Source organism: Caretta caretta, chromosome 7 (genome assembly GCF_965140235.1).
Source record: "Caretta caretta isolate rCarCar2 chromosome 7, rCarCar1.hap1, whole genome shotgun sequence".
Classification (NCBI taxonomy): domain Eukaryota; kingdom Metazoa; phylum Chordata; order Testudines; family Cheloniidae; genus Caretta; species Caretta caretta.
Window position 1 is genome coordinate 42,081,305 of NC_134212.1, and position 15,364 is coordinate 42,096,668.

Here is a 15,364-nt window from a genome sequence, read left to right on the forward strand (position 1 = left end):
ACTGGTAGAAAAATTGCTTGGTTGCAGTGGAATTTTGAGACCACTTTTGGAAGGAACTTTGGATGTGGGCACAGCTGTACTTTATCTTTGAAGAAGATTGTATATGGGTGTTCTGATGTGAGGTCTCTGATCTCCGAAACCCTCCTGGCCAAAGTAATGGCCATTAAGAAGGCCACTTTCCAGGAGAGGTGCAACAATGAGCACATTGCTAGCAGTTCAGAGGGCAGGTCTGTAAGCTTTCACAGGATGAGGTTCAGGTCCCAAGGAGGGATAGGCTTCTTTAGCTGAGGGTACACCCTCTCCGGGCCTTTGAGAAAGCGGATTACCATTTTTTCCAAAAAGACCAACCTTATTGTCGACCTTAGGATGGAAGGCTGAAATGGCTGCCAGGTGGACCTTGATTGAAGAAAAGGCCAGACCTTGCTGCTTCAAGAGCAGAAGGTACTTCAAAATAAGTTGCAATGAAGACTGTGCAGATGAAACACTATGCTGGGAAGACCAGGTGGAAAATCACTTCCCCTTTACCATGTAAGTCACCCTGGTGGAGGGTTTTTAACAGTCTAATAGAATTTTACTGACCTGCTCCGAGCAAGCTTGCTCTTCAGGATTCAGTCATGGCAGTTCCAAGCTGTCAGATGATGAAGAGAGCAGAGGTTCGGGTGGAGCAGCTGACAGTGGTCTCAGGAAACCAGGTCCAAGTTTAGCAGAAGCCGGATTGGGGTCTCTACCGAAAGGCTTAACGGGGTGGTGAACCAGTGCTGTCTGGGGCACACCAGGACTATGAAGATGACCTGTGCTTGGTCCTGCTTGATCTTCATCAGAACCTTGTGTATCAATCGAATGTGGGGAAAGACATCATACAAGTGAGTTGTCCATGCTAACAGGAAGGCGTCCATAAGAGACCTGGGGCTGTGGCCTCAAAGGGAGCATAACTGATGGCATTTTCTATTGTCGCGAGTAGCAAACAGGTCTATCGGGGAGTCCTTCCCCCCCCCCCCCCACATTGGAAGATGTCCCTTGCAAACTTTGGTCAAAGAGACCACTTGTGATGAGTGGAGAAGGACCTGCTGAGGCAATCCGCACGTTGGTTCTATGTACCCGGCAGGTAAGATGCTTCTAGATAAACTGAATGTGTGAGGCAAAACTCCCACAGCCAGATTGCCTCCTGAAATGGGGGCGGGGGGCGGGGGAGAACGTGCTGTGCTGTGACTGTTGATGATTTAATACATGGCAGTTGTATTGTCCGTGAGAACCAAAACCACCAGGTCTGTAATGTGGAGCAGGAATGCTTAGCAGGCTAGGCGGACTGCCCTGAGTTCCCTGATACTGATATGAAGAGAGCTCTTCTTGAGACCACTGGGTCTATGCCCAAACCCTTTATTCTGCCTCCTCCACTGGTCCTGCCTGGCAGGCTGTGTGAAATAGTATCCAGTCTGTTGAGGCCTGTAGTGTTTTCTGGACACTGCTGGTATATACAGACCCAGAGATTTTAGGGTTGCCTTAGAGTCCTTAAGTCTGGCATCTGTTTGCTCTGAAAAGAGCGATGGCCCTTCAAATGGGAGATCCTGGAGGGTTTGCTGCACCTCCTGAGAAAACCCTGAAGACTGTAACTAAAAGCTTCTGTGCATGGTAACAGCCATAGCCATTGATCTGGCCGCAGAATCAGTGGCATCCAAGACTGCCCGCAGGGAGGCCTGGGCTACTGTCTTCCCTTCTTTAACTAGCAAAGAGAACTCCTATCTGGCCTCTTGGGGGAGCATGTCCTTTAATTTTTGCATCGCTTCCCACATATTAAAACATAGCGGCCTGGCAAAGCTTGCTGGTTCGCTATTCAGAATTGTAACCCACCTGTTGAACAGGCTTTTCAGCCAAAAAAATCCAGCTTTTGGGATCCTTTACCTCTGGCGTGTGGCCTACTTGAACTTGATGGTCCCTCACATTGGCGGCTGCTGCCACTAGAGATCCTGGAGGGGGTGAAAATAGAAATTCATACCCTTTGGCTAGTATGAGGTATTTGCACTCCATCCTTTTGACTGGAGGAGGGAAGGAAGCAGGGGTCTGCCAGAATGCTCTAACTGGTCCATGATTGCCTCGTTAAGGGGTAGAGGCACTCTTGAGAGACCCACTGATGACCAAATGTCCAGTAACCCCTGTGTTGTCTCTGACCACTTCAGCTTGGATACGCAAGTTGGATACACCACCCACTTTAATAAGTCCTGGTAGGCCCTGTGGTCATCTTGAGGTGGGGACACACCAATAGCCACCACTGCCACATTTGGAGAAGAGGCTCAGGCTGGTTGAGAGCATCTGTTCCTTCCTCTGTCTCAACCAAGACCTGTGGGTCCTCCTCTGGAGGTTCGGCACTGGGCTTGGCACCCGAATCCAGGTCAGGGATCTCGTGGCACGGTACCGGAGGTGCCCTACTTTCTGAGGCCACAGAATATGAATGCCTCAAAACAGTGCCCTGTCCCAGGGGAAACCCTCTCAGGTTCCAAAAAGGCCATTGCATGGGTGCCAATCCCCACGATCCCAGAGGCCAAACATTTGGGGCACCATAGCACATGAGGCCACAGCAGGATAGGAATAGTAAAGGGAGCAGTACAGGTGGTCCTGACAGTGGAGAGAGTAGGACTCCACTTTGGACTCCAATAAGAAAAATCAGCTGGGGCTGGGAGACCAAGGTGGTGCCGACCCTCTCAGTGCCAGCAAACAGCATTGCAGAGAAGTCTGAGCTGAGGCTACCATGGGGGTTTTCCCCAGAGGGTGGCCATGGTGCTGTGTGAAAGCACAGAGATGGCTCTCTGCCCTCATTGATACCGGTGGTGCCGAGTTCTGAATCTCCCGGGACCCTGGGAGAGTGAGCAGGTCTCTAGCAGCCACAAATGCCTCTGGGGTACCGCAAACACACTGGTACGCTATCTGCTGCAAGATGGCACTTCCCGTGCTGGAGTTAGCGGAGCTTGTGGGGGGTACCAAAGCTAGTGGAGGTGGCCCCTGCAGCACCAAAGAGGGGGAGTGCCCCGACATGGGTCTCACTCTATTTAGATCTCCTTGCCTGCTTCCTTTCGGCACCGGGGAAAATACAGTTACTCACCTTCTCATAACTGTTGTTCTTTGAGATGTGTTGCTCATATCCATTCCAATTAGGTGTGTGCGTGTGCATACACAGTTCACCGGAAGGTTTTTCCCCTAGCAGCACCCATTGGGTCAGCTCTGGAGCCCCCTGGAGTCATGCCTTCATGGCGCCGGATATAGGACCCTGCCAACCCACCACCTCTCCAGTTCCTTCTTACCGGATACTCCAATAGAGGGGAAGGCAGGTGAGTTTGGAATGGATGAGCAACACATCTCGAAGAACAACAGTTATGAGAAGGTGAATAACCATTTTTTCTTCTTCGAGTGCTTGCTCAGATTGATTCCAATTAGGTGACTCCCAAGCCTTACCTAGGAGGTGGGGTTGGAGTTTATGGAATCGCTGATTGAAGCACAGCCTGCCGAACACATCCATGGTGTGCTGGGTGATGGCGTGGCGTAACGTGAAGTGAAGGTGTGGACCGAAGACCACATAGCCGCTCTGCATATCTCCTAGATTGGTACCTGGGCCGGGAAGGCTGCCAAAGACGCCTCAGCTCTGGTGGAATGAGCAGTCAGAGCAACGGCAGGGACCGTAGCAAGGTTGTAACAAACCCAGATACAGGATGTGATCCATGATGATATTCAAAGGTATAGGAGGGAACACATAAAAGAGGTAGTTCTTCCATGGGAGAAGAAATGCTTCTGCCAACAAACCTGGGCTGTAATTCAGGAAGGAGCGGTGAACAGATTGATCTGGGGAATTCCCCACCACTGGAAGACATTGTTTATCACATCCAGGAAGACAGACCATTCATGGTTATAGAAAGACTTGCTGAGGTGGTCTGCTAGTTCGTTCTGCGACCCTGGAAGATAGGACACTTCCAAAAATATGGAGTGTGCTATGCAGAACTCCAAGAGCTTGAGGGCTTCCTGACACAGGGGAGAGGAGTGTGCTCCCCGCTGTCTGTTGATATAAAACATTACTGTTGTATTATCTGTCAGGATCAATATGCACTTGCCCTCCAGGAGAGGCCGAAAGGCCTGACATGCCAGCCGGACTGACCTGAGCTCCCTTACGTTGATGTGAAGCATCAGTTCCTCCTGAGACCAGAGGCTCTGAGTTCTGTGCTACCCAAGGTGTGCCCCCCACCCCATGGCCAAGGCGTCAGTGGTCAGACATAGGGATGGACGGGGTTTGGAAAACACACCTGTGCATACCAAGTGCAGGTCGAGCCACCAGTGAAGAGACTTGAGAACATCCACTGGAAGGGTAACCACCATGTCTAGACTGTGCCTGCTTGGTCGATAAACCAATGCCAGCCAAGCCTGGAGAGGTCTGAGTCTGAGCCTCGCATGTTGCACTACATACATGCAAGATGCCATGTGACCTAGTGTCTGGGTTCTTCTTTCAGGCCCTGATTGTTACCCACATTCTCTACCAGTTGTGGCAGGCCTGACACCTTACCATCCCTTTGGGGTGGGTGCGGGGTGGGGTGTCAGACCCTTGCCACTCCCAAGTTTGCGTGCTCGCCTCTCTGTGGGCTGCCTGATGGCCTCCCTCCATGCAATCACCCCTTAGGATAGTGGGCCCTAGAGGCCGGAGTCCATATAACTCACTCCCAGCGTCATAGTGGTGCAGCTCAGTGGCTAGAGTCCATATAACCCCCCCCCCTCGCAGACGGGGTAGTGCGGCCTAGCACTACCATGTAACTCGCCCCAAACATCTGGGCAGGGTGGCCCATTGGCCAGGGTCCATATAAATCACTCCCAGCATTGAAGCAGTGTTGCCCAATGGCCAGAGTCCATATAATTCCCCTTGCAAGCAGGGTAGTGCGGCCCAGTGGCCTGAATTCATATAATCACCCCTCACTGGCAGGGTAGTGCAGCCTAGTGGCTGAAGTCCATATGATTTCCCATGCTGAGCCACCCCCCCGACCCAGGTGGCAGCGGGGGAGTGGTAGGGGGACCCAGGCCCATCCTCTCCACCAGGTCCCAAACTCTGGGCCATGGTAGCGGCAAGTTCCCCTTGCCACTGGCTCAGCGGGGATCCGCCCCAAACATGCCAAGCCCCTGCGTGGCTCTAACACCGTTTTCCTCTACAGTTCCTTTGGGTCACTTCCTATCAGAACCTCCAGGCCCTCCATGTCGAGGGGTCCTCTGGTCTGTTCCACTGTGGCAACATGCTCCATCTGGGTGGTGGGGTATATTCCAGGATAGCTCAGTGGTTTGAGCATTGGCCTGCTAAACCCAGGGTTGCGAGTTCAATCCTTGAGGGGGCTATTTGGGATCTGAGGCAAAAATTGGGGATTGGTCTTGCTTTGAGCAGGTGGTTGGACTAGATGACCTCCTGAGGTCCCTTCTGTAGGATTCATACAAGGTTCATGCGCTTGGCAACATTTAGGGCACACCCGGAGTGTTGTATAGGAGCTGTGCACACACAGCTCTTCTCAAGGGCATGAACCTTGGAATCTCGCCCAGATGACATGAACCGTGGGAAGCCTCCCAGGACTGGGCTCAAGGCCCGAGAGCAAGGAATGCGGTAGATAGAAACTGGTAAATAAGAATGTTAAACAAAGCCAGTGTATTCCTTTTATCTGTCGGAGAATGTAATGCGCGGGGGGAGAGAAAGAATAAAGGGGAAGGTGGAAAGCTGACAGGCAGAAGCCCGTTAGCAGACCAGCTTGCTTGCTTGCTTAAAGCTCTGTGCTGTCTTGTCATTGAACCACAACAACTGGTGCCCAAACGTGGGGCCCTCAGCACTCACCTCGCCCGGCAAGGGTTTCAGACGCGTCACTCATCCGCTTCGCGGATCCCGGTGAGTATTTTTCATTGTGGTAAGTATGGGAAGCTCCCTCTCTGCTTTGCAAGTGCAACACCGCAATGAGCTACAGTATTTGCTGTGTAAGGCTCAGCATGATTGCCCCACTTGAGAACTCACTCTCCTGCTACAGGAGGTGAATGCCCAATGCCCGTGGTACCCTGAAGCTGGAACCCTTAAGCTAGCGGACTGGAGCGGTTGGGCCAGACATTGCACAAGGAGCCTCGGGCGCCTGTGCAGGTTCTACATGCCTGGCACCTCTGCCGCAAGGTGATACAGCGTGTCGCCTCGGACAGGCCCTCCCTCGCGGGGCTGGTGCTCTCGCCACTCCCGTCCGCTCCTGCAGCCATCCCCCCTCCTGGCGATGCGACACAGCGTGTCGCCTCGGAAAGGCCCTCTCCCACGCCAACGGAGGGGCTGCCGATCCCGCCACCCCCGTCCGCTCCTGCAACCATCCCTCCCCCTACTTCGCCCCCAGTGCCTCTATTACCACCGCCTCCCTGGCCCTCCCCACCGGAGCCGGTGTGTGATCGCCATCCCCTCGTGGGGCCCCATGCTCCAGGGCCCCCCGGGGGGTCGTCCGCGTCTGCTCAGGGGCTTTCGCTGGTGCAACAAATGGTTCACGCAGCGAAGACTCGCTCAGATATTACAGCAGAGGAGCTGGCTGATCTGGTCTCAGTTTGTCCGGTGACCTGGCAGGATGATGGCCAGGGCAACCAGGTTGCAAACTGGGTCAGTTTGCCTTACTCGGTGATCAGAGACGTAAAGAAAGCGATTCGCGAGTTCGGCCTCACTAGCACGTATGTAAGTGGTCTCATTGAAGGGTTAGGTACTGGGTACACCCTGATCCCTGAAGATTGGAAGGCGCTGTTGCGCATGATGCTGACGCCCAGTCAGTATGTTATTTGGCTTAGTGAGTATCGGCAGATGGCGGAATGCCAAGCCCAGGTATATAGAGAGCAAGGTGTCATTTATGAGCATTTGGCAGGGGAGGGCCAGTTTGCTACCGTTCAGATGCAGTCTCAACTCCCTCAGGCCGTCTTCCCCATTATTTCCACCTGCACCCAGCATGCTTTCCGGAAGGTCCCGGATTCAGGCAAGCCTACCAAAAGCTTTGCCAGTATCCATCAGGGTGCATCAGAGTCCTTTATGGATTTTACCAACAGATTGCAGGAGGCTATCCTCCGACAGGTGGATAACCCTGCGGCAGCTCAGGAGATCCTGTTAAAAATGGCGGTTGAAAATGCAAACGAGGATTGCCGCCGTGCTCTCCAGGCGGCACAAGCCGCTGGCATTCTAGAGCTGTCGGACATGCTGCGGGCATGCCAAAACATCGGAACCCAAGCCCATAAAGCTGGAGTTCTGGCTGCCGCCCTGAGAAAAAGCGGGAAGGAGGGGAAGCGTTGTTACCGCTGTGGTAAGGAAGGTCGCTTTCAGCGGGAGTGCCGCACATCGACGGCACCCGCCCGCCCCTCAAAGAAGTGCCCTAAGTGTCAGAAGGGCTATCACTGGGCTAATCAGTGTCGTAGCAGGTCGGGAAACCGCACGACGGGTTCCCCCCGAACCCAGGGCCAAACAGGGGTGTTTCCCACTCAGACAACTGTTCCTCTGCCTTAAAATCCATAGACTCCATGAGGGCAGCGACTGCTGGAAGTGCAGGGCTTGATTTGATTATGCAGGAGGACGCTGATTTTCAGTTGCCAGGAGAGGTTTGCGCCATACCTACCCAGGTGACGGGACCTCTCCCTGACTGATTTGTGGGTCTGGTTCTCCTTCGCTCACAAGCTGGGTAACAGGGGTTTTTTGTCATCCCAGGGGTCATTGACGCCGATTACACCGGCGTTATTAAGGTTCAGGTGTGGACCCATCTTCTGCAGTCGCTCCTGCGTGGACGGTCAATTGCGCAATTGATTTTAGTCCCCTATCAGGTGCCAGCCGCAGAGGATCGAGCCCGGGGCGGGAACGGCTTTGGATCGACGCTGTCTCAGTTGCCGTCTCACAACACGTCCTCTCCACTTGTTGCTCTAACAATGTCGGTCCGCCCCTCGAAACCTCAGTTAACACTTCTCTTAAATAATGTTCCTTTTAAAGGGCTGGTGGACACTGGAGCTGACTTTACGGTGATTCGTGATCCGGAGTGGCCGGTCGGTTGGCCAACAGTTCCTTCTAAAGAGTTGTGGGGGATCGGGGGTAGCAAACCTGGGTGCCAAAGTTTGTCTTGGGTCACGGTCTCTAAACCAGGAGGCCGTGCCCTTGCTACAATCTGCCCTTTTGTACTCCCTGTCCACCTCAATATTTGGGGCCGTGACTTACTTGTAAAGCTGGACACCACCCTCGATATTAATATATAATGGCCCGAAATCCTTCCTCACCCACCTTGCCATCCGCATTACCATTGGTATGGCAATCCTTAGAGCCCGTATGGATTGACCAGTGGCCCCTCCCCCTAGAAAAACTGAAAGCGCTTCATTCACTTGTACAACAATATTTGCATGCACAGCGCTTGGAGAGCTTTACTAGTCCTTGGAACTAGCTGCTGTTATTTTGGCCTTTCAACTTTTTGCTGATTGTCCCTTTAATTTGATCATGGACACGCATTATGTTTATCAGGTAATTGATCATTTACCCCTTGCCCTTATTACCCCTCAGGTCGATGCGGACCTTCTTCGCCTGTTTTTGTCCTTACAGTATCTCATCACCACTTGTAATTTCCCTTATTTTGTTGCTCGTATTCGCAGTCATACCCCTCTGCCTGGGCTACTTACTGAAGGCAATGCGCGCGCTGATCGCGCGTTACATGGTCAGGTAAATTCCCTTTTTTCTGACCCCATTGAAAGCCATTCCTTTTTTCATCAGTCTGCCTCTGTTTTGGCCTGACAGTTTCACATTCCTGCTGATCATGCACGTTCTATTGTTCGTTCCTGCCCCCACTGTGCCGCTGCTGCCCCTACCTTTTTTTATGCCGTTAACCCCAGAGGTACCGCAGCGAATCAGCTGTGGCAACTGGATGTCACTCACATACCACAATTCCGTCCCTATTCGTTTTTACATGTTTCCATTGATACCTATTCAGGATTCCTCTGGGCGACCCCACAGCATGGGGAAGCCACTCCCAAAGTTATTCACCATTTGCTAGCCTGTTTTGCTGTTATGGGTCGCCCGAGCCAGATAAAAACAGATAATGTCCCAGCCTATTGCTCCTCAGCCCTCTCCATCTTTTGTGCCCAATGGGACATCTGTCTCAAACACGGGATCCCTTATAATTCTACAGGCCAAGCTATTGTTGAACGTGCAAATTGCACGCTAAAAACCTTGCTCGACAAACAATTAAAACAAGGGGAGCTGTGTCTCTGAACCTTAGGAGACGTTCAGCAAGAATTGCATATCCTTTTGTTTATTTTAAATAATTTAACGCTGAACGCAGATCAGCAGACCCCCACGGATCGGCATTTTCACAAATCCAAGGTACTGGAAAGACCGCATGTCTATTACCGTCAGCTGCCCGATCCGCAATGGCTGGGCCCAGTACCTCTAATCACTTGGGGTCGGGGATATGCTGCTGTGTCTCTCCCTGCAGGACTGTTGTGGGTTCCAGCCCGGTGTGTGCGACCGGCACTGAAACAGCATGGCGTGGCACCAGGGGCTGTCGAACGCCATACCGGAGTTTCAGCTCTCCTGGGAGGAGAACGCAGTGCCTCCTGGGTCGACAACGACGGGACGGAAACGGAGGAGGCGTAGCGTCCCAAGCCAGCCCGTGACTTGGGGAGCAGTAAAAGCATTGGTCGCCGCGGCTCAACGAAGACTGGCAGCAAACCAACAGCCAGAGACTTCTGAGACTCTGTTTGTGGCAATTCTGTTTGTGCCCAAATTACTGCTAATTCTGTATTGATTGTATGCCTTTTGTGCCTGCTATTTCCTGTAGGGGTTGGCTCGGGAGCGCTTTCTCCGTTACGCTCCCGAATGATATATAACCTATGGGAAATATTGGCTTCAATAGCAAATGTTACCCACTTTTGTTTATCTGATTTTGTAGCAGCTGAAGAATTGTTAGGTATGTGCCTTATTCCAGTATGTCATCACCCTGAGGAAATTGGAAATGAGATGATGCTCGCTGCTTACGCGAACCTCTCTTCCCAGTACTCTAGCATGGCTAATTGGGGCCCGGCCAATTACACTTTACCTTCTTGAGCTTATTTTTTGCTGTTGCTGTGTGCAATGTATTTCCTTTTTGTTAAGGCTTTGTCGAGAACCGCCCTGGCAGGCTCCACGAGTTATGACCTCATCTGTCCGGGAGTTAATTGGCTTGCGAGAGCAAATTGATGGCTACCATGAGATGGCCGAGCACAAATAAACAAAAAAGGAGGGGATGTAGGATTCATACAAGGTTCATGCGCTTGGCAACATTCAGGGCACACCCGGAGTGTTGTATAGGAGCTGTGCACACACAGCTCTTCTCAAGGGCATGAACCTTGGAATCTCGCCCAGATGACATGAACCGTGGGAAGCCTCCCAGGACTGGGCTCAAGGCCCGAGAGCAAGGAATGCGGTAGATAGAAACTGGTAAATAAGAATATTAAACAAAGCCAGTGTATTCCTTTTATCTGTCGGAGAATGTAATGCGCGGGGGGAGAGAAAGAATAAAGGGGAAGGTGGAAAGCTGTCAGGCAGAAGCCCGTTAGCAGACCAGCTTGCTTGCTTGAAGCTCTGTGCTGTCTTGTCATTGAACCGCAACACCCTTCCAACCCTGATATTCTATATTTGCAGGCTGTCCCTCCTTAGATGCTGGCAGCGTATCTCCTTCCCCGCCAGTGGTCAGCCCCAACTGAGCAGCTCCACAGGCTTTTATACCTGTTCTCCAGTTGGAGCATGCCCAGCAGAGCCTCAGGGGTGGGGCTTCCTCTGCTAGGAAGGAAGGGTTAGCCCCTGCAAAACCCGTGCGGGACCGCTCCACCCCATCACAGCGTCTTTCAAGTCGAGGGTGGCATACCAATCTCCTGGATCCAGGGATGGGATGATAGTAGCCAAAGAGACCATTTGAAACTTTAGTTTCTTCATAAACTTGTTGAGATTGTGCAGGTCCAAGATGGGTCTAAGGCCTCCTTTTACTTTCGGTATTAGGAAATACTGGGAGTAAAACCTCTTTCCCCTGAGCTCCACCTCCTCCACAGCCCCTGCCGATAGGAGGGTTTGTACTGTCTGGACGAGAAGTTGCTCTTGAGAGGGGTCCCTGAGAAGGGACAGGGAAGAGGGAGAGTGGGGGGTGAGGAAAATTGGAGAGAATATCCCATCTCTATCGTGCAGAGGACCCAATGATCTGAGGTGATTTGGGACCACATTCGGTAGAAATGGGATAGATGTTCTGAAAACGGGAAAGAAGGATCCAGTTGAGAGGTTGTTATAACGCCCTCGGGCGCATCCTCAAAATGTCTGCCTAGGGCTTGGTGGCTGCCTGGATGACCCAGACCCCCTGTTATTTGGGGGTTGGGGTTGGCAACGGCGGTTCTGGTTTCTGGGATGACGACAGTTCTGGTCCTGCCTAAACTGTCCCTGGTATGGTTGTGTTATGGGATGAGGCCTGTAGCAAGGTGGACACCCGCTTGGGCCCAGAAGGGTTTAAGATAGCCCTGGGAGACTGGGGCAGGAGAACAGCTGGGCTGATTGGCAGAGCAGCCGCAGTTGGGGGCCATGACCCAAACAGACCCAGTGGACCTTATAAAAGCCAGGGAAGCCAGGAGCAGAAGAGGCACTCTCTCTCTAGCTCTGAGAGGGAGGGACCTGGCTGCAGGGACCTAAGCAGAGTATCCAGATTGAAGCAGGTCTGGGGAAGGGCCTGAGGAGCGCCAGCCAGGAAAGCCCCAGGCTGTGGCCTAGCATTAGGTCCAACAGGTACTGGGGTTGCAGGGGATAGCCCAAGGTTAGACAGAGGCAGCAGGTCCAAACCCAACCTTGCCTTTGATGAGTGGCTCATACTGCCGTCTGCCCCAGGGCGTGGGGGCTAGCTGGTGACTGGCAGGAGCCTATGACTGAGGCAAGGTAGAGATAGTCAGTGGGGAGTTCCCATGGGAGGGGGAGACCCAGAACTGTCGGGTACTGCCAGGGGCAGCACCCAGTGAAAGAGGCACCGGGATCCTGGGAGGGACACGGGAGCCAGCAGCAGGGCGATACACCGGCCTGAAGAGGGCACTCTGGAGGCTGGAACATTAATTCCCTGAGACAACCAGCAGAAGGCGCTGCTGGTGAGTCTGCAACTGTGACAAGGCCTAAATTCTCTACGCTGGATGGCAGGGGTGTGCAGACCCAGGGATGTTAGAGTGGCTTGGGGAGTCTTTCAGAGTGTGGAGTCTCGAGTCTGTTTTCTCTGAAAATAATGTGGCCCCCTTTAATGGTAGGTTCTGAATTTTCTGATGGACCTCCCCAGGGAGGCCCGAGGCCTGCAGCCATGAGCAATAGTGCATTGTGATGTCCAAAGACATCATCCGCATTGCAGAGTCCACTGAGTCTAATGCTGCTTACAGCAACGTCCTGGGGAACGCCTTGCCCTCATCCACAAGAGTCAAGAATTCTGGCTTAGAATCCGTTGGGACAAGGGCCGAGAATTTGGACAGTGCGTCCCAAGACTTGAAGTTATATCGCCTAAGGATCGCCTGCTGGTTTGCAATTCGAAGCTGGAGCCCTCCGGTGGAGTACATCTTCCTCCCAAAGAGGTCCAGCTTCTTTGAGTCGTTACCTCAAGGGGTATGTCCTTGTTGCCCTTGCCTTTCCCTTGCGTTAACAGCTGCCACTACCAATGAGTCCAGTGGGGGGTGGGTACACAAGATTCAGAGCCCTTGGAGGGCACAAAGTTCTTTCTCTCAACTCCCTTAGCTGTAGGAGCCTGAGAGAATGGGGTTTGCCAGAGGGTTTTTGTATTCTCCTGAATGGCCTTTATGAGGGGAAGGACCACGCTGGTGGGTCCTGCTGAGGATAAAATGTCTACCATTAGCCTGACACCTCAGTGACCTTCTCCATCTGTACCCCGAGGTTGAGCGACCCGCCTCAGAAGTTCAAGGTGAGCTCTGCTGTTGGGGGAGGGGGGGAGGCTCGAGGATGTTCCTGCCACTGCCTCATCTGGAGACGAGGAGGAGGAGCCCAGAATATGGGAGGGGCCCTCCTGCCCATCCGGCTCCTCAAAACGCTGTGGCTTTGCCCCAAGCCAGAGTCCGCTTCGGATTTGGCCCTGGCACCAGTCGTGGTGGTGCCTGAAGTACTGTCTGTGGTACTAAGTGTAGCCACAGTGCCAGATACGATGCTGGGTATGGTGCCGGGTCTGTTGTCGGGGCCGGGCACGGTACCAATCCTGGCGCTGGTGGTGGTAGTGGTGGCTGATGCCCAGGAGAAATCTCTGACTCTAGATGCAGTCCTTCTCTCAGACATGATGGAGAAGGAGCGTACCAAGGACTGGGACTGGTGGTAAGCCCATGGGGTCCAGAAGGGCCACTGGGTTGGCATCTGAGCTGGTACCTGCCATGGCCATGGTACCGTAGGAAAGGCTTTTTTTTGCCTCTATCTTCACAAACAAGGTCAGCTCCCAGACTACTGCACTGGGCAGCACAGCATGGGGAGGAGGTGACCAGCCCTCTGTGGAGAAAGAAGTGGTTTGGGACTATTTAGAAGAGCTGGATGAGCACAAGTCCATGGGACCAGATGTGCTCCATCTGAGAGTGGTAAAGGAGTTGGCAGATGTGATTGCAGAGCCATTGGCCATTATCTTTGAAAACTCATGGTGATCGGGGGAGGTCCCAGATGACTGGAAAAAGGCTAAGGTAGTGCCTATCTTTAAAAAAGGGAAGAAGGAGTATCCAGGGAACTACAGGCCAGTCAGCCTCACCTCAGTCCCTGGAAAAATCATGGAGCAGGTCCTCAAGGAGTCAATTCTGAAGCATTCAGAGGAGAGGAAAGTGATCAGGAACAGTCAGCATGGATTCACCAAAGGCAAGTCATGCCTGACTAACCTAACTGCCTTCTATGATGAGATAACTGGCTCTGTGGATGAGAGGAAAGCAGTGGACATGTTATTCCTTGACTTTAACAAAGCTTTTGATACTGTCTCCCACAGTATTCTTGCCAGCAAATTAAAGAAGTATGGGCTGGATGAATGGACTATAAGGTGGATAGAAAACTGGCTAGATCATCAGGCTCAATGGGTAGTGATCAATGGCTCCATGTCTAGTTGGCAGCCGGTATCAAGCAGAATGCCCCAAGGTCAGTCCTGGGGCTGGTTTCGTTCAATATCTGGGAATCTGGGAGGCAGTGACCATGAGTTGGTTGAGGTCAGGATCCTGACACAGGGAAGAAAGGTAAGCAGCAGGATACGGACCCTGGACTTCAGGAAAGCAGACTTCGACTCCCTCAGGGAACAGATGGCCAGGATCCCCGGGGGACTAACATGAAGGGGAAAGGAGTCCAGGAGAGCTGGCTGTATTTCAAGGAATCCCTTTTGAGGTTACAGGGACAAACCATCCCGATGTGTCGAAAGAATAGTAAATATGGCAGGCGACCAGCTTGGCTTAACGGTGAAATCCTAGCGGATCTTAAACATAAAAAAGAAGCTTACAAGAAGTGGAAAGTTGGACATATGACTAGGGAAGAGTATAAAAATATTGCTCGGGCATGTAGGAATGAAATCAGGAGGGCCAAATCGCACCTGGAGCTGCAGCTAGCGAGAGATGTCAAGAGTAACAAGAAGGGTTTCTTCAAGTATGTTGGCAACAAGAAGAAAGCCAAGGAAAGTGTGGGCCCCTTAATAAATGAGGGAGGCAACCTAGTGACAGAGGATGTGGAAAAAGCTAATGTACTCAATGCTTTTTTTGCCTCTGTCTTCACGAACAAGGTCAGCTCCCAGACTGCTGCGCTGGACATCACAACATGGGGAATAGATGGCCAGCCCTCTGTGGAGAAAGAGGTGGTTAGGGAATATTTAGAAAAGCTGGACGTGCACAAGTCCATGGGGCCGGACGAGTCGCATCCGAGAGTGCTAAAGGAATTGGCGGCTGTGATTGCAGAGCCATTGGCCATTATCTTTGAAAACTCGTGGCGAACGGGAAAGTCCCGGATGACTGGAAAAAGGCTAATGTAGTGCCAATCTTTAAAAAAGGGAAGAAGGAGGATCCTGGGAACTACAGGCCAGTCAGCCTCACCTCAGTCCCTGGAAAAATCATGGAGCATATCCTCAAAGAATCAATCCTGAAGCACTTACATGAGAGGAAAGTGATCAGGAACAGTCAGCATGGATTCACCAAGGGAAGGTCATGCCTGACTAATCTAATAGTCTTCTATGATGAGATTACTGGTTCTGTGGATGAAGGGAAAGCAGTGGATGTATTGTTTCTTGACTTTAGCAAAGCTTTCAACACGGTCTCCCACAGTATTCTTGTCAGCAGGTTAAAGAAGTATGGGCTGGATGAATGCACTATAAGGTGGGCAGAAAGTTGG

The 15,364-nt window shown here is 52.3% G+C and overlaps 1 long non-coding RNA gene across 1 annotated transcript; it reads left to right on the forward strand.

Annotated features, from left to right (window-relative positions):
- The first annotated feature begins 5,483 nt into the window (after positions 1-5,483).
- Positions 5,484-10,594, forward strand: LOC125640158 (uncharacterized). The gene is made up of 2 exons (XR_007357698.2): positions 5,484-5,890; positions 9,471-10,594. It is a non-coding gene; the product is annotated as an uncharacterized LOC125640158 (long non-coding RNA).
- Positions 10,595-15,364: the final 4,770 nt, after the last annotated feature.